General features: G+C 35.8%; 1 protein-coding gene across 3 annotated transcripts in view; it reads left to right on the top strand.

The window, feature by feature from the left end:
• Window positions 1-27,909, top strand: part of BAZ2B (bromodomain adjacent to zinc finger domain 2B) — a 438,023-nt gene that overhangs the window by 174,291 nt on the left and 235,823 nt on the right. For 2 of the 3 annotated variants that reach the window (XM_040476370.1, XM_040476371.1), the window contains exon 4: window positions 23,939-23,981. The exons of the other annotated variant lie outside the window; for it this stretch is intronic. The gene's annotated coding sequence lies outside the window, so the exon portion shown is untranslated. The remainder of the gene's footprint in view (window positions 1-23,938; window positions 23,982-27,909) is intronic. 3 annotated transcript variants of the gene reach the window in all.

The raw sequence follows: 27,909 nt of genomic DNA, 5'->3' as shown, positions 1-27,909 counted from the left end.
TATTATGGTTTCATAGATTTTTGGTTTTTTATTTAAGATTTTATTTTTTAAAGAGTCTCTACACCCAACGTGGGGCTTAAACCTACAACTCTGAGATTAAGAATCACATGTTTTAATCGACTCAGCCAGCCAGGCACCCCCAGAGATTTGTTTTTGATTATTTGATAACTGTCTCTTTATTTTGTAGGTTAGAGAAATTCAAGTAGAATGTTTCATAAATAGACATTATTAAATGTATTAAGGGAACACCTGTTTAAAATGGCACTGTTTCGAATCTTTTCATAAATTGCTTCCATGTGATCCAATTACTGTATTTTTACTGGCAATTGTATCACTCATTTCTAATAAACTGAACTTAGTACATTTTCCACAATCAAGATTCCACATCTTTTCACTTTCTCAAGCCTCCAACCTCTCCATGGTCCCTTGCAATGTTTTTTTAAAACTTAAAAAACATTTTAAAACATTGCAGACATACAGACTATAAAATAATACAATGTTTGTACTGTACCTATCACCTTACTTTAATAAATGTTAATCTGTTGCCACATATGTTTCAACTTATTATACATAAATAAAACCAGGTACACTTGAAACCTTATATGTAACTACCCAATCCCATTCTTTCTCTTCCTTTTCTTCATAGAAGAGAGATTTGTGTCAATCACTCCTAAGAAACTCCTAAGAAGGTGTACGGATTTGTACCATATATGTATATGATATGCAGTATTGTTTGGCATGTTTTAAAACCTTATTATATAGCATTATACTGTATGTATCATTTTCCAAACTGTTTTTATCACTAATCATTGTTTTTCAGATTTATCCGTGTTTATTCATGTACTGTAAGGTATTCATCTTCATTGCTGAACAGTATTTCTTTGTATGAATATAATGCAGTTAATTTATCTGTTCTCCTAATAGTTGATATATAGGGTGTTTATAGTTTTTCACTGTAAATGTTAAAAGGGATATTCTTCTGCCTGTCTTCTTAGGCATAGCTGTGGGAGTTATGAAGGGTATATATCTAGAATTGTATTTGTACCTTGAAATGCTTATCTAATGATAAATTGCTCTCTGATAGTTGTACATTAACATTCCACAATCCTAGGTCTGTGTTGTGATTTGGGAAAGCTCTGACCTCATGGCTGGCAGCAGACCACATCCACCTGTCCCTTAGGGTGTCCCCTTCACTGCTCCCAAGTGATCGCTGAGGAATGATGTCTGTACATCTGGAGAGTGGGTTCTGGGAGCCGCTGTCCCTGCCATACATGCTTGGCTTTTCTGGATAACATCATCATGCAGGGGACAGTTGCTATGACAAAATGCATGCCAGATTTCCATATCTTTTGATCCTTAATGAATTTGATATTATTAGACTTAAAATTTTTACCAACCTGACTGGTTATTAAGTGGTGCCTAATTGTTATTTTTATTTCTCCCATTGCCTGGTTAAATATCTTTTATATGTTTATGAGTCATCTAAGTTTCCTCTTTTGTGGTTTGTTCCTATTCTTGGCCCATTTTTCAAACTTAGGCTGTCTGTTATTCTACAGTTATATGACTTGGCGATATCTTCTCTCAGTGCCTTGTCTTTCTTTGGTTAAAACGTCGTTGTATAGAAATTTAAAAATTGTTAGTTTTTTCTTTTATGATTATGCTTTTTTAATTTAAAAATCTTTCCCCATTGTTCCAGTGAGTAACCCAAAATTTAGTGACTTAAAACAATACTTATTTTATTATATTTTACGGTTTCTGTGTGTTAGGAATTCAGACAGAGTATAGCAGGGTTTCTTTTTTTTTTTTTTTTTATTTTTTTTTTCAACGTTTATTTATTTTTGGGACAGAGAGAGACAGAGCATGAACAGGGGAGGGGCAGAGAGAGGGAGACATAGAATCGGAAACAGGCTCCAGGCTCTGAGCCATCAGCCCAGAGCCTGACGCGGGGCTCGAACTCACGGACCGCGAGATCGTGACCTGGCTGAAGCCGGACGCTTAACCGACTGCGCCACCCAGGCGCCCCATAGCAGGGTTTCTTTGTGTCTGCTCCATATGCCTCGGGTGGAGTCTACGGGTAGCTTCCCAGCCGTAAGCTGGAATAATCTGGAGATACCTTTGCTCATGTCTTACGGTTGATGCTCATTTGTTGGCTGGGTTTTCAGCTTGGCTGCCAGCCAGAAATCCTATATTCTTAACTTTCTTTGTTGATTAGGAACTAAAGGACAATATTAAATAGAAGTGGTAACAACAAACATTTAGTTTTTTTCTTGACCCTATTGAGAATGCTTCTTCATTTTAATTATTATTTGTTACTACTAATAGTAAGTTGTCATGTTAAAGAAATTTTCTACTTTTTAACTAAGTTGGTGAAGAGTTTTTACTCAAAACTTATATTTGGATTTTATTGAATACTTTTTTTGCATTCTTGAGGAGATACTGTAATTTTCTCCTTATAATTCATTATATTGTGATTAACATTAATAGCTTTTCAGAAATAGAGCTATCCTTGTATTCTCTGAATAAAAACTGCTTGATCATGATTTATTAATAGTATTTTCATATTTTGCTATATTTGATTTACCAGTGTGTTTAGGATTTTGCAACTGAAATTGGTTTGGTTTTACTTTCTTTTTTTTTTTTTTTTTTTCCAACGTTTATTTATTTTTGGGACAGAGAGAGACAGAGCATGAACAGGGGAGGGGCAGAGAGAGGGAGACATAGCATCAGAAACAGGCTCCAGGCTCTGAGCCATCAGCCCAGAGCCTGACGCGGGGCTCGAACTGACGGACCGCGAGATCGTGACCTGGCTGAAGCCGGACGCCCAACCGACTGCGCCACCCAGGCGCCCCTGGTTTGGTTTTACTTTCAAAATTAAACTAGTTTCATAAAGTGAGTCTTTTCCTCTTTATCTTTTCTCTTTTCCATAATAAATAAATAAATACTTAATCTAAAAGAAGACAAGTAAAGAAGGAAAAGGAAAAAAGTAGGATTGATAGAAAACAACTATCATGATGGTAGATTTAAATGCAGCCATATCAATAATTATATTTAATGTAAATGGTATAAATACTTCAATTAAGAGAGATCGGATAAAAATGTAAGAACCAACTATATGCTAGTGAAGAAAAACTCATTTTAAATATAAAGACATAGGTAGATTAAAAGTGAAAGGGTATAAAAGGTATACTTGACAAATAATCAAAAGAAAGCTGGATTGATTATATTAATTTCAGGCTGAGTAGATATCAAAGCAAGATATATTATCAAGGACCACAGAAATTAATAATAAGGGATTGCTTTCATCAAGAGTTACCAAAACATAAAAAAAAAAAATCCTAAAATCACAGGCACCTAAAAAGTAACAAAATAAAATGAACAACTTTATGTGAAATTTGAAACCTTATGTAAAACAGATAATTTTCTAAAAGAACTTAAAGTATCTATACTTCAAAATTGCTTCAGGATTTTAAAAATCCGAGTAAATGAATAATCAAGAAAGAAACAGTATCAACAATTAAAATTGCCCTCCCCTAAAATACGAAAAAATAAACAAGCTAATCTTTAAGGAATGATTGTATTTTGTATACAATTTCTCAGTTTTGAAGCTATTACTTCATTGTGTTTTGTTTTCTCTTGTTGCTGAGGAATAGTCTGTCGGTATTCCTTATGAGGTAATATATGTCTTTTTCTCTTTGACATCTTTTGTGATTTTCTGTTTATCCTACCTAATGTTCTGCAATTTCATCTTGATGTTTTGCCTAGATGTGGATATATATTTTTTTATCCTTCTTGGGACACAAACTATACTTTGAATGTGAGAAACGAATTCCTTCTTCAATTATAAAAGATACTCAGTTGTTAACTCTTCAAATGTTGCCTCTTTATAACTCCATCCGTTTTTTAGGACCTACCTATTAGTTACATGTTGGAGCTTCTCAGTATTGCCTACAGGTCTCTTAACTGTTTATTTATTTATATTTATATTTTTTTTTATTTGAGAGAGAGAGAGAGACCGTGAGTGGGGGAGAGGGGCAGAGGGAGAGAGAGAGTATCCCAAGCAAGCTCCATGCTCAGAATGGAGCCCAATATGGGGCTCCATCTCACAACTCCGAGATTATGACCTGAACTGAAATCAAGAATTGATGGGGCTGATTGGGCCGCCCAGGCGCCCCTTAACTGTTTTTTTTTTTAAACTAAGTTTGTTGATACATAATTCACCTGTAAAATGCACCCTTTTAATAAATATACAATACAATTCAGTGGTTTTTAATATATTTACAGAGTTGTGTACCATCACTACTATATAATTTTATGACATTTTTTTTCACCTCATTAAGAAATCCCATATATAAACTAGAAGTCACTCTATTTCCCACTACCTGGAAACCAGCCCCTAGAGACCAGCAATTTAATGGTTTCCCACTGCCCTGGGCCCGAGAAACCAGTAATTTCCTATTCTGGAAATTTCATATAAAAATGGAAATTTACAGTATTTTGCCTTTGTGATTGACTTCTTTCACATAACAGTGTTTTTTAGGTTCATCCATGTTGTAGCATGTATCTGCACTTCCTTTTATTTTATTACTGAATGATCTTTCATTGTAGGGATTACCACATTTTGTTTGTTTATCAGTGATGGACATTTGAATAATTGTGAATATTAAACAATTATGAAAAATGCTGCTATGATCATTCATGCACAAAACCTACACAAACATGTAGATATTTGTGTGACATATATTTTCAATACTCTTGGGTACATAGGAAAGGAATTACTGTATAATATGGTAATTCTGTTTAACTTATTGAGGAACTATCACATATTTTCCAAAGTGGCTGCAACATGCAATCGCACCAGCAATATTTAAAGGCTTCAGTTTCTCGGTATCTTCACCGACACTTGTTATTTTCTGTCTTTTCCTTTTAGCCAATCTAGGGGTATGAAGTAGTATCTCATTGTGGTCTTGATTTGCATTTCCCTGATGGCTAATGTTGTTGAGCATCTTTTTGTGTGTTTATGGTTCATTTGTATATCTTCTTTAGATACATTTCTATTAAAATTCTTTGTCCATTTTAAAATTGCATTATTCGTTTTTAACAAATTGAGTTTAAGAGGTATATTTATATATATAATGCAATTTCTTTATTAGACAAATGCTTTGCAAGTATTTTCCTTCATTTCTGTTGTCTCTTCACTTTCTTGACAGTGTCTTTTGAGGCACAAAAATTTCACCTTTAGATAAAGTTCAATTTATCTATTTTTCTTTAATTGCTTGTGCTTTTGACTTTGATTGCCTTCACTTTTGACATCATATGTAAGAAATCATTGCCTAATCCAAGGTCAAGAAGATTTACACCTATATTTTCTTCCAAGAGTTTTATAATTTTAGCTTTTTTTTTTTTTTTTGGATTTTTGATCCATTTTGAGTTAATTCTGTGCATGGTATGAGGTAAAGGTCCAACTTCACTCTTCTGCATTTGGATATCTGGTTGTCCTAGCACTTTTTTGTTTAAAGGCACCTGTTGTATTTAGGCACTCTTGTCAGGTATCCATCAACCACAGAAGTAAAGGTTTGCTTCTCGATTCCCAATTTCATTTCATTGATATAGTATTCATTTCAATATCTAGTATTGGGGCACCTTGGTGGCTCAGTCAGTTAAGCATCCAACTTCGTGCTGACAGCTCAGAGCCTGGAGCCTGGTTGGGATTCCGTGTCCCTCCCTCTCTGCTCCTCCCCTGGTCGCTTTCTGTCTCTCTTTCTCTCAAAAATAAATAAACATTAAAAAAATAAATATCTAGTATTAAGTCATTATCACACTGCTTTGATTGCTGTAGCTTTGTAGTAAGTCTTAAAAAAATGTGTTAACCTTCCAGCTTTGTTCCTCTTTTTCAAGATTGTTTTGGCCATTTTGGGTCCCTTCCAAATTTCTGACAACAAGTTCTCCTTTCATGACTTACCTCTGTGAGGGCTTGTTAAAGATTTTTTATCTGAAATTATTTTCTTGAAGATTACCCAAAATATACTTTGGCCAAATTCAGTACTCCTCTCTCCTGTTATGTATTCCTCTTTTTTCCAGTTTTCTAGGAAGATCTTTTCCCTCTTCCTTTCCAATTAACAATCCTTTTCTGACCTTTTTTTCCCCTTACAATATTTCTTTTTCTTTTTTAGCTCATGAGTACACTTCATGTCCTAAGCACTCTGTTAATCTCTGGGAAAGAAAATTCTAATTAAACACAATCTTTATTCTCAAGTTGCTTATGATAAATACAATAAAATAAGAGGCACGTAAGTCTGTGCTAAATTGTCAGTCTTTCATAAAGGAGAAATCAACTTTTTGGTTTTGATTTTGATTTTGATAATATATTTTGGTTTAAGTTTTGGCAAACTTGAAAGCAGTATTCAGTTTAAAAGAGAGTATTTATGTTAAAATAATTATAAGAGAAAAAAAGCAAGCATTGTCTATGTAGAGAAATTAAATGTAAATGAATAGCAATAAAGGAAAAACAAGCTCTAAAAATTAATGTAAGAATGACTATAATGTGAATAAATTAAATATGCTTTACTTCTTTTTATTTTTTATTTTATTTTTTATTTAAGAGAGCGAGAGAGAGAGAGAGAGTGAGGAAGCATGAGTGAGGAAGAGGGGCAGAGGGAGAGAGAATCCCAAGCAGACTGACACGGGGCTCAATATCACAACCCTGGGATCATGACCTGAGCCGAAATCAAGATTTGGATGCTCAACCAACTGAGCCACTCAGGTGGCCTGGTTTACTTCTTTTTTAATTAACTTTTCACTCATCTATTCATTTTCCCAAAATAAATGTATTCAGTATTTTTTCTCAAAACAACAAATTCATCAATTCTCCAACACCCAGTGAGTCTCTGGCAATTTAATTCAATTCTGACACAGTGCAGATCCCACAGGTTAAGGGCTCACTCCCACAAGACTGCCGCCTGCTTCCAGTGTCAGCTGCAAATGGGGTCCCTAGGCTACCCACATTTCTGCCTGGCCAACTATAAATCATGGGTTCCCATGACCCCCTCCCTGAGGACTTAATCGAACTCAAGAAAGTGTTCTACTTACTGTCACAGTTTATAATAAAGGATACAGATGGACAGGCACAATAAGAAGTATATTATAGGGTGATGTCTAGAAAGGTCCTGAGCACAGGATCTTCTTTCTCCATGGAGTTAGTATATATGATGCTTTTGGCATATGGATCTGTTCACTAACTTGTAAGCTCCCTAACTCCTATCATTTAGGGGTTTTTATGAAGGTTACATAGGTATCGTTGATTGGCCCATTGTTGACGAATTCAATCTCAAGTCCCTCACCTGTCTTCGGAGGTAGTGGAGCTGGAAGTTCTAACCCTCTAATTGAATGGTTGGTTTTCCTCTGGTGACTGACCCCCATCCTGAAGTTATCTACCTACCTTCCCCATGAGTCCACTCACCAACGTATAGACGTAGTAAATTTAAATTCCAGAACTTTTTGGAGCTCTGTGTCAGGAACCAGAGATAGAGACTAAATATTTATTTTTTATTATACTACAAGTATCTGTTATATATTAGATTATTTTTTATTGTACTACAAGTATCTGTTATATATTAGACATAACCGTTACTTTTATGAAACTTGGAGTCTAGTGAAAGGAAACGGATTAATAAAAAGAAGATCCTAACAATAGGAATAAGTTAATTAGTGATAAAGATATGCACAGCATCTGATGGGGTGTTAAGATCACCACATTTATCTACAGGGTGTAGGGAGTGCTGAAAGTTGGCACTGGGGTCAGAGGAGAGATGGCAGAAGTTAGGAGAAGTTGCTCTTTTCTAGACAAAAGGAGAGAAGACAGAGAAAGGGTAAAAAGTGTCTGGGGGCTAAAAATGACAGGAAAATGTCATTTAATGGGGATCACTTTTTCCTCAGGATGATATATTGGAGAGACTTTCAAATTGAGTATTACTCAGCTTTTTTATCTATTGCCCTCTTCTGCAGTGAAATCATATTTAAATACTGGAATGAGGGGTGACTAGGTGGCTTAATTGGTTGAGCAACCAACTCTTGATTTCAGCTTGTGTCATGATCTCACGATCTGTGGGATTGAGCCCTGTGTCAGGCTCTGCACTGACAGCGTGGAGCCTGCTTGGGATTCTCTCTCTCCCTTTCTCTCTGCCCCTCCCTCTCTCTCTCTCTTAAAATAAAAACTTAAAAAAAACTCAAGTGTCCTTTAAAAAAATTTTTAAAAAGTAAAATACTGGAATCAAATTGTCCATATTCTAAAGTGAAATTGATTTCTAAGCAAGAACATTCTAAGTTTTTTTTTCTTGTTTCAATGTTTATTTATTTTTGACAGAGCACAAGCTGTGGAGGTACAGAGAGAGGGGGGAACAGAGGATCCAAAGCAGGCTCTGTGCTGTGACAGCAGTGAGCCCGATGTGGGACTAGAACTCATGAACCATGAGATCATGACCTGAGCCAAAGTTGGATGCTCAACTGAGTCACACAGGTGACCCAGAACATTTTAAGTTTTAAAGTTTCAACTAAAGATCAGAATCTTTATTCTCTACATTCTGGTATTGTATATCAGAGGAAGTTAAAGCACAGATAAAATATACAACTTAGTTTAGTAGACGTGCATTGAAAACCTATGTATCAGACACTCCACAAGGCTTACTGTTGTATCATGGACCTTCTTTTTTTAAGATTTTATTTTATTTTATTTTTTAAAGTAATCACTACACCCAACACAGGGCTTGAACTTATTTACAACCTGGAGATCAAGAGCTGCATGCTCTACTGACTGAGCCAGCCAGGCACCCCGGTCATGGAACATTTTTGTATCTTAATGAACTGACCTGCTTTCTTTGGATTAAGTTAAAGCACAAAAAAAGATAATCTCCCAGGTGAATTAATTGCTGAAAATGGTGAAATTTTAATTCATATACATTTTTGAAATACAGTGAGTATAAAGCAATTAGAAAAGTGAAGTCATTTTTAACATGGAGTCAAAAATATTTTTATCATGAGAAATGTAAGCATCTTTTTTATATATTTTTGTTTTAAAAAATTCTAAATCTACCAACTTAAAAAAATGCAAACATTTGCATCTTTTCATACTATTTCTGCTTAATATTAGAAAACTTGCTGATCAAGTGGGTAATTACAGAACTTCAGCATTAAACCTGTTTTCATGTAATGAAACTTCTTTACCTATTTTGTTTAAGTATATGATAAGAAAAGGAAGAACACAGTCTGCACATTTTGTAGTATGTTGGTTATTCTTTGGATTGCTGTAAAAACAATCATTGTTTAATCTTGAATAGCTCACTTCTCAATATTTTTTAGAAACTGAAGGCAGCTGTTCCCTTTGAAATATTCCAATTTTTATGTTTGTTTAATTCAGTAGCAGTTTGAGAATTAGAATCATTTTTTTTTTTAATTTTTTTTTCAACGTTTTTTATTTATTTTTGGGACAGAGAGAGACAGAGCATGAACGGGGGAGGGGCAGAGAGAGAGGGAGACACAGAATCGGAAACAGGCTCCAGGCTCCTAGCCATCAGCCCAGAGCCTGACGCGGGGCTCGAACTCACGGACCGTGAGATCGTGACCTGGCTGAAGTCGGAGCTTAACCGACTGCGCCACCCAGGCGCCCCAAGAATCATTTTTTAAATTTAAAGCTTTATGCATTGTTTTGAGAACAAGGCTGGGTGACATTAATGCTGTGTATCATTGATAATATCACACATATAGATTGAAATTATAAGTCAGGACATAATTGGTTATGGAATAGATCACATACCTTAATTGTTGCTTGATAAATGCTGCCTGTGCATCACTGGACAGAACAGAGATCATGCCAAGTAATGTTAGGGGGTAGGTCATGAAAATCCTATAAGGAAAAAAATAGTAAATGGAATAATAAAATTCATTTACTATGGCAGTAGTGAATTAAAATTATATCTAATAGAACTTAGATATTGAAGTGGTGAAACTTATTAGGAGCGCTCATGTTCTTGCCCTCTTCTCCCAGCAAAGGCAGTATTATATTTGTTTCAAATTCCATCCATAAGAATCGCATTCTTAAGAAACTCAGAAGTGTTCTTTTCACCATCCTTCTTACCATAAATTTAAGCTTGTGATTGCATTTGGTTAACTAGCTTGATGGTCAGTATCTTCCATTCCTAGAACTTTAAAGAAAAGTTGTTGCCTATTCAGACCAGAGTAATCCAGACACTGGAATAAAATCTTTGGTCACTGAAAGAGTCAAACTAGCATTGCCTTTAAAGCTACAAATAAGAGCTATTAACTTTTTTTTTGTAAAGCTTTTAGGTCTGCATGGAGAACTCAGTGAGCATGCAAATATTATATGCTTTACTTTTTCAAGCTGTAATCTATTTATTTGTTAGTTTCTTTTGAAATGTTTCAAGCTGTCTTAATATCCATCTTTTTTTCTAATTATTTGACAATTGCCAGTTTTTGTTGAAATGTTAAAAAATATGCCTCTTTATGGATACCAAGTGTTCATTAACTAGGCAATACATTTGGTATTGAGGAGGAAGAAAATACACAAGCAGTGCAAGGATTTGTGTTGATATTAGTAACTATTATACAGTAGTTCCATGTAATATGGAGATGTGTTTTCTGCCTCAAAGTAGTTTTTTTTAATGTTTATTTATTTATTTTTGAGAAACAGAGAGCAAGTGAACAGGGGAGGGGCAGAGAGAGAGGGAGAGAGAATCCCAAGCAGGCTCCATGCTGTCAGCACAGAGCCCGATGTGGGGCTCGAACCCTTGAGCTGTGAGATCATGACCTAGCTGAAATGAGGAGTTGGACACTTAACCAACTGAGCCATCCAGGTGCCCCTGTCCTAAAGTAGTTTTGATCTTCTGTCTTCATTTGCACATATTATAATTTATTTTATTTTTTCACTCCTAATCTGACAACTGGTAATAGATGAAAATCCTTAAAAATTCATTGTGAACAAAACTTTACAACAAAATGATAAGTAAGCCAATTAAGGAATAGGCAAAGGATTCGAACATTTCTCCAAGAAGATATACAAATGGCAATAAGCACGTGACAAAGTGCTCAACATCATTAGCCACCAGGAAATGCAAATTAAAGCTCTAATGAGATAATACTTCATATCTACTAAGATGACTATAAAAAATAATGGAAAATAACAAGGGTTGGCAAAGGTGAAAAATTGAAAATCTCATGTACTGCTTGTGGGAATGTAAAATGCTACAGCTGTTTTGGTAAACAGTTTGGCAGTTAATAAGTTAAATATAGTCACCATATCACCCAAAATTTCTGTTCCTAGGTATTTATCTAAGAAAACTGACACTTTTTGTACACACAAAAATTTGTATATGAATGTTCATAGCATTATTTATAAGAGTCTAAAGGTAGATACAACCTAAATTCCTATTAACCAATGAATGGATAAACAAAATGCACATACAATTGACTATTATTAATACGTATAAGAGAATGAAGTACCAATACATGCTATAGTATGGATGAGCCTTGGAAACAGTATGATAAGTGAAAGAAGCCACACAGTAGAGGTCAGATATTATATGATTCCATTTATGTGAAAATGTCCAGAATAGACAAATCCATAGAGACAGAAAGTAGATTAGCGGTTGCCAGGGCCTGAGAAGGAGAGTGGGGAGGAGAATGGGCAATGACTGCTTAATTGGTATGGTGTTTCTCTGTGGGATGATGAAAATGTTCTGGAATTCAATAGTAGTTGTACAACATTGTGAATCTATTAACACCACTGATTTATATACTTTAAAATGGTGAATTTTATGTTATGTGAATTTTATCTCAAGTTTAAAAATTAATTGTGATTTCTAACAATATATTTTGGGGAGGAATATCTGTAATAGGTAGACTACTGCTCTGGATATTCCATATCTTATCCTTGAATTACAGTTGTGTGTGACATACTTGAACCCTGTTTAGCTGCTGAAAGACTCTTAAGTACTATGCCATTGGCCAGTCTGGGAGGAATGTTAAAGAAATCCTTGTTCAAAAATGATTAGTTATTGCTGGAATATTTTTGACAACTCAATAGAATGACTTTTCTTAGGTCTCAGTAACAAAAAGAGCTTTCTTCAAGAAAATGATTTAATTTTATGAGTACTGTGAATAATATAAATCAATAAAAGCTGCCTATGACAGTCATTTCTTCTTTGCATTTGGCTATCAGGAAACTGAAACCCCTATCTTTGGTTGCCTCTTCCCCCTACCATAACTAAGAGTACAGGGCTTTGTGGCATGCATTTTTGAAACTAACTTTATTTTTGGCCTAATATTATTTTTCTCTCACTCAATTTCTTATTTTTATTTTGTTTATTATGTACGTAAGTGTATTATCTCATATCTTATGTTTTAACAGGACAGAATATAAAAATAAGAAGGAATAAAAAATCTTACAATTGGAGGGAAAAAAGCTTAAAATGCAAATGTGTTTGAATAACATATTAATTTACACTAATATGTCCTCGATGGTCTTTATAACTATCGAATTCTTTTTATTTTAAGTTTTTATTTAAATTCCAGTTAGGGGCGCCTGGGTGGCGCAGTCGGTTAAGCGTCCGGCTTCAGCCAGGTCACGATCTCGCGGTCCGTGAGTTCGAGCCCCGCGTCAGGCTCTGGGCTGATGGCTCAGAGCCTGGAGCCTGTTTCCGATTCTGTGTCTCCCTCTCTCTCTGCCCCTCCCCCGTTCATGCTCTGTCTCTCTCTGTCCCAAAAATAAATAAAAACGTTGGAAAAAAATTTAAAAAAAATAAATTCCAGTTAACATGCAGTGTAACATTAGTTTCAGGTGTGCTAGATAGTGATTCAGCACTTCTGTACAACAGCAGGTGCTCATCACAGCCAGTGCATGCTTTCATCCCCATCACCTGTTACAACTATCTAATTCTTAACTTTTTTAAGGAGGCAAGGGAACATTGCAGAAAATAATTAATGAGCAGAGAGAGGGGAACTCTGGAAATGATGGAGATTTGTGTCAATGATTGATATGAGTATTGCTTTCTGTTTTGAGTAGAGTGGTGAGTTACAGAAGAGGGTGCTGGAAGTCCAAAAGTGGAAATGGGTCAATACAGAGAAGGAAAAAGGGAAAGTACAATGGAGATGTTTTTAAAAATTGCTGGCTTTACTCTTTATCTAATGTTGATCCTATTTAAGCCCCACTGTGCATAATCAAATAAAAGCTGTGTATGGCATTATTTTTATACTGTGCAGCTGCATGTGTATAGCTTAGAAGGACATTGCTGTCACATCATAAAATGATCAACATTGCTTTGCATAATCTTTTTAGCATGACAGCCTCTATTATAAAATAATACTGTTTCTAAGGGATTTTTAATTTAATTATGTATATACTATATTCCCCTCTGATTTTCAATATAGTTTCCATATAATCCTTAGATTAGTTACATGTTGTATATTTATTATCTTTGCATTTCTAGCGGCAAAGGACAGATTTATGCATTTATTTGATGCTTAGTAATCATTGATTTTGCTTCTGTAATTTTCCCTATCATCATTCATTTTTTTTTCTCATCTCATCAGCATATATACATGCTGTACTGTTCCCTCATTTTAATACAAAAGCATTTCAAGATCCCACATCCCTCTTTAGCTACAGTACTATTTCTGTAGAGTCCTTTATAGCAAAACTCCTTCAGAGTTGTCCGTATATGCCACTTGCATGGCCTCATCACACTTTCTTTGCTTTACTTGTTTTATTTATGCTTTTGTCTTCATCATTCGACTGACAGCAGTCTTGTCATGGGCACCAATGAATTTACCTCACTAAATCCCATGGTCATTTGTCAGCCCTCAGATTAAGTGTTGTCCAGCACCATTTGTCACAGTTCATTGTGTCGTCTCTCCTGAAACTTTTCACTTGCGTACTTAACTTTGCCAAAACCAAATTCTTGGTTTCTTAATACTGTCACTAACAACACCACCAAACCTATTCCTATCCTAGTGTACTCCTCCTCAGTGTTTGGCAGCATTGTTCACCCAATTGATCTGACCAAAACCTTGGAGTCATCCTTGACTGTTATGATGCTTTTTTTCTTAGTCCATCAGTGACAAATATCCAACCACTTCTACCATTGACATGGCTACCATGATTGTCATCTCATTTCCACCTGAATTGCTACAGTTGTTCTCTAAATTGATCTCTATGTTTTGATTAATCTCTTCCTCTCCTATCTCCAAGATTATTCTGTATAGAGTAATTAAGGTGTCTTTGCTTGTTTTAATCAGATCACTCCCTTAGTGAAAGCATCCCATGTGGCTTTCAGAACACCTGAAATAATATTCAAACTATTGCTGTTGCTTTTCTGGCCCTCTGTGATCTGTGCCTAACTCTCTTACCACTGACTTGTAACTTACTGTGCACCAGCACTGTGCCTTCTTGTCATTTTTTTTTTAAATTTTTTTTTTAACATTTATTCATTTTTGAAAGACAGAGAGAGACAGAGTGCAAATGGGGAAGGGGCAGAGAGAGAGGGAGACACAGAATTTGAAGCAGGCTCCAGGCTCCAAGCAGTCAGCAAGGAGCCCGACGCGGGGCTCGAACTCACAGACCGCAAGATCATGACCTGAGCCGAAGTCGGCCTCCCAACCGACTGAGCCACCCAGGCGCCCCTCATTTTTTTAAAACACCTAAGCCTTTCCACTTTAGGACCCTTGCACTTGCTATTGTCTCTACCTGAAGTGTTTCTTCTTACTGCATTCTGGTGTCTGGGCAGTAATCTCTGAGAGGCCTTCCTTGCCACCACTCCATCTCTTTACCCTCCATTGTAGTACTTGTCACTATGAGAAAGGATAAAATTTGTCTTTTTTGTTGTTTTGTAGGCCTTTACTATTTCTGCATAAGTTCTGTGAAGACAGAGATTTTGTATTTTTCACTGCCATATTTCCAGCACAGAGAAAACACTCAATAGTTAATGAACAAGTGAATTGCTTGATTTGATTAATGTTTTAATGTGTGTATTAGTGAAAGAAAAATTTTAAGATTGGTTTGTGATTTATATAAGATTTCCACTTGTTAATTTTTTATTATTGTGGCAAAATATACATAACATTAAATTTAATGTTTTAACTACTTTTAAATATACAGTTCAGTGGCTTTAAGTACATTTACATTGTTGTGCAATCATCACCACCATACATCATTCATCTTCCAAAATTAAAACTGTGTACCCATTAAACAATAACTTCCCATTTGCCCCTCCCCTAGCCCCTGGCAAATCACCATTCTACTTTCTGTTTTATGAATTTGACTATTCAGTGTACCTCTCATATATTGTCTTGTTGTGATTGGCTGTCTTAGTCCTGTTTGGATTACTGTAACAAAGCACTATAGACTGGGTGGCTTATAAACAAGAGAAATTTGTTTCTCACAATTTTGGAGGCTGAGAAGTCCCAAGATCAAGGTGTGGACAGCTTCAGTATGTGGTTAGGGCCTGCTTCCTGGTTCATAGATGGGTATCTTTTTCTATAATTTCACATGGTGGAAGGAACAAGGAAGTTCTATGGGTTCTCTTCTATAAGGGCACTAATTCCATTCAGGAGGGTTCTGCTCTCATGACCCAATCACCACCACCCCCCCTCCCAAAATCCCCACCTTCAAATGCCATCACATTGGGGGTTAGATTTCAACAAATGAATTAGGGGACAGGGGATGGACACAACCCTTAAAATAAGTCAACAAGCATTGCCTTATTTCATTTAGCATAGTGTCTTTAAGATTCATTCAGACTGTGGCTGTTAAATGTTTGTAAGTTGCATTTTTTCATTAAGTACATGCAGTTAGATATATCAGTGCCTTATCCATGTCTTTCATCTGTGTATGTCTAAAAATTTTAAAAGATAATTAACTAAACTTCACAACCTTGGTGTAAAGTAGATAATTATGCTATGGCAAACTAAAGTTGTGAGATTGCCCAAGGTATATAATAAATATATGCCAAAATTGTAAATGAAGATGAAGGTTATGTAATGTATTGTTGAAAGCAGCAGACCAGATTTCTTGTTAATGATCAAATTATTCAAGGTTTCTAAGAAAAAATAGCAGTAATAATTAAACTCCCTTAACATTCATGGCAAAGTTTTAACAGAAAGAGGAAAATATATGCTATCTGAAACCTAGTTTTTGTTATTAGTGATAGCATGTTTAGTTATTGGATCTAATTTTTTTTTTAAGTTTATTTATTTTGAGAGAGAGAGTATGGGGCGGTGGGGCGGGGGGGGGGGGGGGGGGCGGGCAGAGAGTGAGGGACCGAGAGAGAATCCCAAGCAGGCTTCGCATAGTCAATGCAGAACCTGATGTGGGGCCCAAACTCACGAACCATGAAACCAGAACCTGAGCCGAAATCAAGTCAGATGCTTAACTGACTCAGCCACCTGGGCACCCCAAACTTATTTTTTTTAACTTGTTACATTGCTAACTGCCTCACCAGTCTTCATAGTCTGAATTGGATATTTGAAGGTTTGGATGGGAATAGTTTCATTTCAGTCTTTTAGCTATGGAACATGAAACCCTTAAAAAAAGCTGTGAACTTAGGTGTTTGTCTTAATTATTGGCTTGTTCAAGTGAAATGTTTCTGTGTTGCTTTTTTTAAAGGCAATCTTGTAAGTGGCAAATTTTCGATTGGCATTTGTTGAGAGGACTAAGATGCACTCTGATTCTGATAAAAAGTAAAATCTCCCCGGGGCGCCTGGGTGGCTCAGTCGGTTGGGCGTCTGACTTCGGCTCAAGTCATGATCTCACAGTCCCTGAGTTTGAGCCCCGCGTTGGACTCTGTGCTGACAGCTCGGAGCCTGGAGCCTGCTTCAGATTCTGTGTCTCCCTCTCTCTCTGCCCCTCCCCTGCTCATGCTCTGTCACTCTCTGTCTCAAAAATAAATAAAAAACATTAAAAAAAGTAAAATTTCCCCATAATTATATTCAGATAACATGTTTTAGTTAATAGTAATTCCTAAAAGCTTTGTCTCTTTGTGTTGCTACAATTTGAGTTGAATTTCCTAAAGAATTTAGAGATATAAAAGTACAGCCAAAACAGCATATAATTTTTCTCAAATGAAGCTCTTCTTTATGTTACTTCCCCCAAGTGATTAGTTCATTTTTGGATATTGTGTATATACTAACCTCAAGAATGTTTCAATACCGACTAGCAGTCTACCGCTTTGTTCCTCTGCTGGGTGACCATTTATGGCTCTAAAGCAGAAACCTATGAACCAGTGAGTAAAGATTTTGAGAAGTGCTAATTAGTGTTGAAAGAGTGGGGTGGTAAAGTTGGGGAAACCATGCAGCTTACGTATACTTACATTTTTAAAAGATTTCACCAAGTCTAACAGCCGGTTGTGCTTCATTTGCCTGGTTTTTATTATCAACAGAATTACGAAGTTACCATCTGAGCTGTAGGGAAACTTCATGTAATCGGGCTTATGTTAGTTGTTTAAAAATTTTGTGAGTTGACTGAATTAAAACTTTTCTAGAGAAGTTTCAATCATACATAACAATAAGGACAAACATTTCAAATAAAGTAATTCGTTTTGAGGGGGTGATAGGGCTTTGTGTGTGTCTGTGTGTGTGTGTCTGTGTGTGTGTGTGTGTTTTGCAGTAAGGAAGGTGAAATTATTGATACATTTTAGTAACTTATGGAAATGTAAATTTGTTTTATAAGAAATGTGAAATCATTGACCATACAAGAAGTGCTTTTTAAATGACCTTTGTTTTATTTGGTTTTATCTCAAGTAGTAGTACTGACAATGAGTTGTTTAATTGAAGAGAGTAGTGACTTGGAGAGAATCCTGGTAATTCATTTTTAAGGCTTTAAAAGATTACATATGCTTTTTTGTTTTTGCTTTTTGTTTTGTTTAGCATTTAAGGAAGCTCTCTTAAGGGAAATCTCACTTCGGCTGTACATTGTATATGACAAAGTGAGAGGTTTTAAACTGAAAAACTGTAATTTGCTTTATTCCTAGCCTTCATCACTTTCTAACTTTCTGAGTTTCTCTGGTGTAGATAGGGGCCTTCTGGTTCTTTCTAACAGCAGGGATTGAAATAATCAACAGCAGGTATTGAATTAGAGGTCTACTTAACCTACCAGAAAGCCTGATGAGATCTCCAAAGCCAAACAGTGCCAGGATATAGAACCTAGGCATTAATAATCTTGCTTTTATTGATCAAAAAATTATAAACATTCGGGGCATCTGGGTGGCTCAGTCGGTTAAGCATCTGACTTTGGATCAGGTCATGATTAACGCGGTTCATGAGTTTGAGCCCTGCATCAGGCTCTGTGTTGACAGCTCAGAACCTGGAGACTGCTTGGATTTCTGTGTCTCCCTCTCTCTCTGCTCCTCCCCCACTCATGCTCTGTCTCTCTTCCAAACTAATTAAAAGAATTACAAGTCAAAATAAAAACTGATGACTTTGAATTGGTGAATCTGTAGGACTCTTTCTTTCAGTTCTGTAAGTTGTGTGAACACTATTTCAGGGAGTCTGTCAGTTGTCAGTTTTAAGGATAGGAAGTTCCATCATTTTTACTAATTCCAGTGTATTTTAGCATGCATTAATGTGCAGTTGCAGAATAATTACAGCTACTGCCTTCATATTCGCTGTGAACAGCAAGGAAAGAAGCACATCAGGTATTTTACTGCATGCCCTGCTTAGATGCAGTTGAAACCGAGGACAGGAGGCATTCAGTGAGTACGATGCATCAAAAATACTGCTTGGGATTGGAATCCATATTTATTCACGCTGCCTGTTTTCCTTTCTTTTTCTACCTTGGATTTAGAAATCAGGAAAACAACTTTTAGCCCGGATACCAGTGTTTGTACAGATCAGGAAATTATTTCTATCACTTTATTTGCTTGTAAAGTAAATGTAAATATCTAAATTGATCAGTGCCTATCCAACTTGAGAAAGCTGCTTAACGAAGTTTATATTAATGTTATATAATGTCTATTTTTTTTAACTTTATTTTTTAATTTATTTTGAGAGAGACAGAGACAGGGTGGGCAGAGAGAGGGGGAGAGAGAGAATTCCAAGTAGGCTCCAAACTGTCAGTATAGAGCCTGATGAGGTGCTTGAACTCATGAACTGTGAGATCATGACCTGAGCCGAAACAAAGAGTCAAATGCTTAGTCGACTGAGCCACCCAGGTACCCCTAATGTCTTCTATTTCTGTACTCACTTTAGACTAGATAGCAGGCTTTTTTCATATACATTATATTACATGCTCAGTAAAAACTTTTTTTAAAAGTATGTTTATTTATTTTTGAGAGAGAGAGAGAGAGAGAGAGAGAGAGAGAGAGAGAGAGTGAGTATTTGAGTTGGGGAAGGGCAAGAGAGAGGAAGAGAGAGTATCCCAAGCAGGCTCTACATTGTCAGCTCAGAGCCCGATGCAGGGCTCGAACTCACAAACTGAGATTGTGACCTGAGCCAAAATCAAGAGTTGGACTCTTAACTAACTGAGCCACTCAGGTGCCCCTACATGCTTAGTTAAAACTTTTGTCTTGCTATTAAGGCTTGCTCATTGTTTTTATTAAAATAATAAATGAAAACAGTTGATAGCAAAAGAGGTTTGTAAGGATCAAGACTATCAAAGTTGTTAATAAAATAAATTTCTTTTTTTCCCTATCTTCTGTTGAGGTTTTAGTTATAATAGTACATGTTCTACCCAGCTGAACAAAGTAAAGTAAATTGAAACTTTTAAATAGCAGGCAATATCAGTGCAATCTGAAAATGTTTAGAATACAGTTCTCCAAAACCCAAGACTGTTTCCTTGTATAAGCCCTATGATACATTAAGGATGGTAAAATAAATCTTTTCTTTTTTCCCCCCACTAAGCATAAACTTGAAAGTTACTCAGAGATAAAGTAGTTCCTCTCCAAATTTGGAGCAATTTTTCTGAAATGAACATACCCTATACAACACAGTTGAGGGTTTTTTTTTTTCCATTTCTTTTTATTTTTTTTAATTTTTTTATGTGTATTTATTTTTGAGAGAGAGGGAGAGACAGAGCGTGAGCAGGGGAGGGGCAGAGAGAGAGGGAGACACAGAACCTGAAGCAGACTCCAGGCTCTGAGCTGTCAGCACAGAGCCCGAACTTATGAACCATGAGATCATGACCTGAGCCGAAGTCAGAAGCTCATCCGACTGAGCCACCCAGGCTCCCCTTTTTCCATTTCTAAAAACTAGAGAAAAACATTTTCAAATATTTAGAAGAATCACTTACAGTTCAGTCTTGATATGGTGCTCTAATATGGTAGCTGCTATCTACCAGTGGTTATTTAAACCTAAATTAAAAATAATTAAAATTAATTAAAATTTAAAAGTTGCTTAGTCATAGTAACAATATTACAAGTGCTCAATAGTCACATTTGGCTGTGGCTAGGTATTGGACAGCACAGATACTGAACATTCCCATCATTGCAGAAAGTCCCATTGCACAGCACTGGATAAAGTATTCCATTGGTGGTGATGACATTTTTACCAGTTTCCTTAGTAGTTTCCTCGTATTTACAAGTATTTTGTCCTTACCTTCTAAAAAAAGGTATTATTATCAAAGCCTGTGGATTTTTTTTTTTTTTACTTATCAAATAATTTCCCTAATTAAAAAAATAATGGTCAGGATTTGAAATAGCTAGATGATGGTAGAAACATGTTTAGATTTTTAAAAAAGTTTTGGTAAACCTTAAAAATACATGCCAAAAGATGTAGTTGTGAATCTTTAGAAAGAGAATGATAGAAGCAGGCTTTCCATGTGTGCAGTCTAAGACTGCCAAAACTGAAATGGCCTACAAGTAGCATATGACTTGTGAGATTATTTTTCTTCTCTTGTTTTTTCTTTTTCTTTCCTTTCCTTTTCTTTTCTTTTTTTCTTTTTTTTTTCTTTTTTTTTTTTTTTTTTTGAGAGAGAGCGCATGTGTGCACACAGGGGAGGGTCAGAGGGAGAAGGGAAGATGTGGGGCTCAGTCTCACAACCCTGCGATCATGACCTGAGCTGAAATCAAGAGTCAGATGCTGAACCAAGTGAGCCACTCAGGCTCCCCATGTGAAATTATTTTTCTTACGTAAATTTTAGAAATAATATTTTAGGGGCACCTGGGGGGCTCAGTCGGTTAAGCGTCCGACTTCAGCTCAGGTCATGATCTCGCAGTCTGTGAGTTCGAGCCACGCGTCGGGTCCTGTGCTGGCAATTCGGAGTCTGGAGCCTGCTTTGGATTCTGTGTCTCCCTCTCTCTCTGCCCCTCCCCCACTCATGCTCTGTCTCTCTCACTCTCAAAAATGAATAAATGTTAAAAAAAAAGAAATATTTTTTATTGTATAACCACACCTTGAAAAGAGCATAGAACACAGCAAAAACATTAAATATTTAATGACTATTGTTTAAGTGAATTTTAGAGTTAAGCAGCATATATTCCTATCTTCAGTTTGAGTGAAGGGAGAAAAAGTAGGTATTGTATCCATATATTCCTTTGAATCTTTTCAATACGCTGGGTGGGGATAGGAGTCCTTACTTTGTGTATGTTGAGACTTTTGTGGTGCTGTCAGGTGAAGGTTACGACTTGAGTGTGTTAAAATCAATTATATAAAGAAAGACTGTGTTTTGGGGCAGAAGAAGAGGAAAAATAAAGACAGTTATATGCTAATTACTTGAAAAATGTTTATATAATTGTATATCTTGACTTATCCCACAGTTTAACACTGGCAGGTGTTTTCTGGGGGTAAATTTGGTTGAGATTTTCTCTGCATATTTACTGGAATGGTGACTTGTGGAGAAAAAGCACATAACCAATATATTAGTTGACTTATGTTTTCATAAAATTTAATATTACTTTTTATATATGAATATGCATTGAATATATTTCCTAGTTTCAAGATGATTTAAAAAAAATTTTTTTTTTATTTTTCAACGTTTATTTATTTTTGGGACAGAGAGAGACAGAGCGTGAACGGGGGAGGGACAGAGAGAGAGGGAGACACAGAATCGGAAACAGGCTCCAGGCTCTGAGCCATCAGCCCAGAGCCTGATGCGGGGCTCGAACTCACGGACTGTGAGATCGTGACCTGGCTGAAGTCGGACGCTTAACCGACTGCGCCACCCAGGCGCCCAAGACAATTTTTTTAATGTTTATTTATGTTTGAGAGAGAGAGAGATAGAGATAGAGTACAAGTTGGGGAGGGACAGAAAGAGAGGGGGGACACAGAATTCAAAGTAGGCTCTAGCTCTGAGCTGTTAGCTCAGAGCCTGATGTGGAGCTTGAACCAACCATGAGATTATGACCTGAGCTGAGGTGGGATGCTCAACAGACTGAGCCACCCAGGCGCCCTCACTAGTTGTTTATAGATAGTCTTAATTACCTTGTATTTTTTCCCCCAAGAAATAAAAAATAAAATGGAACATTTATCTTTTATTCAATCACAAATATTGTTTGAATGTAACTTTAAAAAAACTTTAATACCTTTTTGAATTACAGAGTTTTATGGAAAGTATAATTGCTTCTTTCATAAGACTTTTTGTGTTGACACATTATCATCACAAGACTGGCTTGTTTTTGGTTTTGTTTGTTTGTTTAAAGTGGGGCTTGGACTCAGGACCCTGAGATTAAGAGTCAGTTGCTCTACTGACTGAGCCAGCCAGGCTCCCCATAAGACTGCTTTTTATATTGATTTAAGTTGAGAGCATAATGCTAGGAAGTAGCTCCTTGAAGGCAGGTCTTTGGATACAGAGGGTAATGTGTTTGTTGGCAGAATGGAATGGATGAAAGGTGTGAGATAAAAAAGGAACCAAGGGAAACTCAGTTCTGTGTGCTTGGACAAATCATGTATACTGTCTACCATCTATTTTCCATGAGTGTATAATAAAAAATATCTCTTTCCCACTACTTTGAAGGAATTGTTATGAGGATCTGATGAAATATTATATGAAGGCCCGTTACGAATATTAGAACACCATAACATTGTGTTATTTTTTAGCATGAAACATTTAAAAGCTTGCCTGGGGCACCTGGGTGTCTCTGTCAATTAAGCGTCCAACTTTGGCTCAGGTCATGATGTCACATTTTGTGAGTTCAAGCCCCGTGTCAGGCTCTGTGCTGACAGCTCAGAGCCTGGAGCCTGGTTTGGATGCTGTGTCTCCTTCTCTCTCTGCCCCTCCCCTGCTCTTTCTCTCTCTCTGTCTCTCTCAAAAATAAACAAACATTAAAAAAAAACTAAAAGCTTACCTGAAACCATGCCTTACTAACTGAGAAATTTCTAAAAGCTTTAATTTTACAGAGATAAGAACTCTAAGCTATCTACAGTTCAGGAAATAGTTTCACTTGTAACTTCCTTGGGATTTATAGTGTATAGTTCTTTCCCAATGATATTTTCAGTCTTTACTAGTTTTGTCACTCTTCATAAGGATGAGCATAAAGCTCTTTCTCCTATTAATTGATAATAAATTGATCACATTCTAGCCATAAAATGAACTGCTAATCTGATCATAGAGAAAAAGTTATCTATAAACAGTACCACTCTTTTGCTTGTAGTATATTTAACACACTGTGATTCTCTTCTTAGTAAATATTTGAAAACAAATAAAACTAACCCAAATGTCCTATAGGGTATTACTAATATGTTACATTATGGTAACCCTGGGGTGTTGCTGATTATAAACAGAACGTAATTTACCATGCTATAATAAATAATGACCTATAAAAAAACCGCAAATGCTTCATGCTTTATTTGTGCCATGCCAATTGTACTTTCCCTGACAACTTTAGATTAATTTAAATATGACTTATGGCATCAAGGAAGACAAAAATACTAAACTAACATTTTAGTTTCTGAAATTACTTACTCAAATATGATTCAGCTGAATGCCATTTCTGTTTTCCTATTGCAGATTTCTCAACAGTGATGTCACAAGATTGACCACATTGATCACAGTAAGAGTAAAACAATAATTAAGCTTTTAAGGATGTTTTGTTTTCTCCAGAATAACACTTGAGTTGGAAATTATTTATAATTTTAAATTATTATTCTTTCATTCAACAGTCAATTGAATGTTTACATTATCAATGAACCACATCTCATGCTTGTAGTTATTTAAATACTTTTAAAATATTGCTTTAAATGATTTTAAAACATTTAAAATGAAAACTACTTTTAATTTATACCTGAAATTATGTACCTAATTATATTAATGTATTTCAATGTGAATCATAATCTGAACATCATCTTTTAACATTTTTTTTTACTAAAAAGTAGCAGAACATTTAAGGTGACTCCACATTAGGAAAAAAATTACAAAAATAAAGTTACTTGAGACTGTAATCACAAGACTGTGAAAACAGCCTTGAAAGGATTCTTAGTCTTGCTTAAATTTTTCATTGATATTTGAATGATTTATAGAGAGTCTTCCAAATATGGAGAGTTGTTGAAAACAGATCTCATAAGTAACTGACACTTTTCCTCTTTAATTTTAAACTGTTAATTTCTACTATATATAAGGAAATATGTTTCTTAATGAAAAAACTTTATCCAAGGCCATGATCCACATTATTGTAAAATTCTAAATAGTAAAATCTGAATTACAGTAATGAGATTTTATAGTGTTTTTGAAAAATTCTTTTAAATGACAGAGAAATAAATTTAGAGTAAATCATTTATACAGTCTGCTTCTTTAATCCTGTTCTAATTGTTCACTAATTATAGAAGCAATAATTATCAGAAATGTAAATTCATGTGTAATCTTTGTGTTTATGTTTTAGCACTTATTTTGAAAACTGGTTTATTTTTTAAGGTTAACATTTTTCAGAGGCCAGGGAGAATTTTATTGTATTTTTAAAGACTTTATCATCATCGAGTATACAGATGTTCAGATGTTTATGGAATGTTCATTTATTTTCCTAGGGGATCAAGTTAGCTATCTCTGATTTGTAGCTCTTTCCTTGTTTGTTTTTTCTTAATCAGAACTTTATTATCCTAACTGAATAGTTTACAACAAGATATTAACATATTTCTGTAGTAACCTTCTGTTTATATCTAGTACTTTACAATCAAGGAGATTAACATTAGAATCAGATGAAAAAGGTTTTCAATTTGAAAATGCTGACTTTTACTGTACATTTTTAGGGTAATATTAAGAGATTATGTAATTGCAGCTGTTCTAAATTCAAGAATTTCAGGAAAAGAGGTACTATCCAATATTATCAAATATTAAATAAGTTAAAGACTAAGAAGTATTCATGTGAGATGTTCATAAGTGACTAATAAGAGGAACCCTTACTTTGTAATAATATCAGGACTTTGAGGCCTTCTCCAGCCCCTTGAGTCAAGAAAAGAGGGTAGATTTCAACACTGATTCAGGCTTAGGGGACTATGGACAGAGTAATTCAAGTATTGACCATGGGGGTAGAAATAAAGTGAGGCCGGGGAAGGGCTGATGTGTTCAAAGAAAATGGAGAGGGTAAGGGACTAGTCAGAAGTAGATAATCTGATGAAATCAGATGATAAAGTAATAGCTAAAAGAATAGAATATTGTGTTTAGGGAGGGGTATATTACAGATTGTTTCAGAGTTGAAGCTGTAATGAGTTTTTATATATTATATAGTATACATCTTTTATACTTTTTTTCCCAGAGAATTTCTGTTTTTCCCATCTTGTAATTCACAGAAATGTCCAAATCTAATCTCCCATCTTCCTGGCCATCATCAATTCCCTTGAAGCCTATACATCTCAGTTTAATCTTACTAAAACACTGCTCTCTTTCATTTCTCTGCTTGAAGATGTTCAGTGACTTCCCTTTTCCTACAAGATCAACTCTAGATATTCTAACTTGGTATTTAAGCTCCCTCCTCAATTTGGCTCTAGCATATTTCCCAGCCAAATATCCTATTATTCAAGAAGAAGAATCCTACACTCTACCCTGTGTGGACTCTACTCCATGTTGAATATTCATTTTGGTTCCATACTTCCTTTTCCCCAGAATATTCCTTTTGTTTTTTTTATTTTATTTTTAAGTAATCGCTACACCCAGCGTGAGGCTTAAACTCACAACCCTGAGATCAGGAGTTGCATGCTCTACCAACTGAGCCAGCCAGGTGCCCCTCCCTAGAATATTCCTTTCAGGCTTTTAATTTTTCTGATGATCAGACTTCTCTTCTAATGCCCTGTCCACATGTAATCATGTGTTCGAGGCCTTCCCTAATCATCCTAATTGAAAGTGATTCTTTCTCCTTAGTAGTTTGGTAATGCTTAATTTTTTATTCCTATGTTACTGATGATATATATTCTCTTGTATTTTACATATTTTAATACATTTATTCCAGCTGTGCTCACTAAATGAGTATTCAGCAAATGTTTGCCGGTAATCAAAAATGTCTAAGAAAGAGCTAAGTTAAATCGTATCTTTAGTTTTCCTATATTAAAATAGAAATAAGTATATTAATGCATGGATATCCAAAATTGAACCACAGGAAGCAGGGTGGATGGGAAAGAATGTAGATTTTAGAACTAGAAGGAGTTCAAGTACTGATGCAACTGTATACTAGGTATGTGACCTTCAGTAAATCAGCCTACTTGTGCCTCAGTGTCTTCACCTCTAAAATCTGTTACATTTAAAAGGATTACTATGCAAAATGTAAATATAATGTTCATTAACTTTCCTCCCTCTTAACTTTATATATGTCTTCTTGACATTTAGATAAAGGTGCATAAAATCAGCTGTAAAGATCAGGGATATACCCCAAACATCCGAATTTATCTTACATATTGTGGTCCTTTTTTTTTTTCCTTTTTAACTTTTTAAAGCTTATTTATTTATTTTGAGAGAGACAGAGAGAGTGTGAGCAGGGGAGGGGCAGAGAGAGAGGGAAAGAGAGAGAATCCCAAACAGGCTTGGCACTGCCATCGCAGAGCCCGATATAGGGCTCGAACCCACGAAACCATGAGATCATGACCTGAGCCGAAACCCAAGAGTCAGATGCTCAACTGACTGAGCCACCCAGGTGCCCCAATATGGTGGTCCTTTTTATCTGTAAGTAAAAAAAAGTTTTTTAAATATTTATTTTGAGAGAGAGAGAGAGCGCGCACACAGGGGAGGGGCAGAGAGAGAGGGAGGCAGAGAATCCCAAGCAGGCTGTGCACTGGTCTGGGCAGAGCCTGATGCAGGGCTCAAACTCATGAACCGTGAGATAATGACCTGAGCCGAAATCAAGAGCCCGAGGTGTAACCAACTGAGCCACCCAGGAGCTCCTTGTCTATAAATTTCAATAAATGAATTTCTACTTTCTATGTTATATATATTTATAACTTAATTGACATATAAATTCCTGGGAGGAGGTTGATTAGATGTTTTGATATGATGTGGTTTTATTTAGGGAAAGAGAGTCAGACCTTACAGGATACCAACATCTTAAAAGGCCAGAATGGATTTGAGAATGGTTCAGATTGTGCTACATTCCCCTTATACACAGTTGAGAAAACCAGGGTTCACAGAATTTGAAGGGAGATAATATACGAAATGGTAAAGAACATGAACTGAGGTCAGAAAAACCTTTGTTTAAGTTTGCGCTCTGATACTTATATAGCTGTTGTGATCTTGAGACAATTACACACTCTTAAGATCTAGTTTTTTCCTCTCTAAAGCAGAGATAATATTTATATCTCTAGGACTGTTGTAAATATTAAGTGACATAATGCTTAGGAAACATAGCACAGAGGCTGATACGTATTAGATTCTTTTGACCCCTCATCATAGACATCACCTGTGAAGTTACTTTACCAGAGTCACCTAGTGTGACATCTTGGCCTAAACCTGCTTTTGCTTTCTTCACCATACTTCTTTAGTGTTCTGTTGTGTGATCACCATTA

Source organism: Herpailurus yagouaroundi, unplaced genomic scaffold (genome assembly GCF_014898765.1).
Source record: "Herpailurus yagouaroundi ecotype Mexico unplaced genomic scaffold, PumYag 140, whole genome shotgun sequence".
NCBI lineage: Eukaryota > Metazoa > Chordata > Mammalia > Carnivora > Felidae > Herpailurus > Herpailurus yagouaroundi.
Note: the sequence above shows the minus strand (reverse complement) of the source record. Positions and strands in the feature narration are given on the sequence as shown.